Source organism: Bison bison, unplaced genomic scaffold (genome assembly GCF_000754665.1).
Source record: "Bison bison bison isolate TAMUID 2011002044 unplaced genomic scaffold, Bison_UMD1.0 scf7180017854447, whole genome shotgun sequence".
Classification (NCBI taxonomy): Eukaryota; Metazoa; Chordata; class Mammalia; order Artiodactyla; family Bovidae; genus Bison; species Bison bison.
Window position 1 is genome coordinate 9,095 of NW_011485020.1, and position 909 is coordinate 10,003.

Genomic DNA, 909 nt, shown 5'->3' on the forward strand with positions numbered 1-909 from the left:
TGAATGAATCAATGTATGAAGGCATGAACGAGGAGGTGAACCTCATCCTATCTTGGGTCCTAAAGCTGCCCTATCCCCCATCTCGCCCCCTGCAGAACTGGAAGCCAACCATCGGCACAACCACAGGAACTTTATTTACAAATACAAGACTGGGGCAGGAGGTGGGTGGGAAGGTGAACAGTAGCAAGGCTGGAAGTCTACTTCTGCTCCCGCCTCCAGACGATAACCATGCCACTAGCGTCGCTCGAAGCCAGCAGGCTCTCATCACAGTTAAAGCTGACATCCAGCACGGGTGCACTGTGGCCCTGTAGCTTGTTGACGGCGGCCTTGGCTGCCCGCTCCACGTCAAAGAAATGCACGCACATGTCCTCACTGCCAGTCACTGCCCAGATGAGAGGAGAGACCATCAGGAGGTGTCGCAGGAGGCAGTGGGATGCCCTGTGTGTGGAGTCTCTGAGGCGTCTGAGGTGTTGACGGATTTATGTCCAAGGTGTGAGGTCCGCAGGCTGGGGGCCCTGGGGTGTACCAGCCCTAGATGGGAGGTCACCTAACTGTGTTGGTTCTGTGTCCAGAGTGTGAGGTCTCTGCGTTCTTTGTTGGTGGGGATGAGGAGGGGTCTGTGTCTCAGGCTATGAGGTTTCTGGGCTGTTTGGGGGTCTGTGTTCAAAGTGTGAGGTTGCCGGGAGTTTTTGAAGCCCAGGAAGTCAGGGAATTAGGGTATCCTGATATTTGAGCCAGAACAGCACCACCCCTGGTCCCCGCTCCTCCCTGGCCACCCCAACACCCCAACCCCATGGGACTCACCCACACAGGCCCCCTGGCGGAAGGACATGAGAGGGCAGAAGATGCTGCGCACAGGGTGTGAGCTCTGCTCAATGGGGAAGCTTCTCTTCAGCTGCAGGGTCCCCT

General features: G+C 56.9%; 1 long non-coding RNA gene across 1 annotated transcript; it reads right to left on the bottom strand.

The window, feature by feature from the left end:
- Positions 1-111: 111 nt before the first annotated feature.
- LOC105000818 lies at positions 112-909 on the bottom strand. The gene is made up of 2 exons (XR_826789.1): positions 805-909; positions 112-382 (listed from the first exon to the last, which is right to left on the bottom strand). It is a non-coding gene; the product is annotated as an uncharacterized LOC105000818 (long non-coding RNA).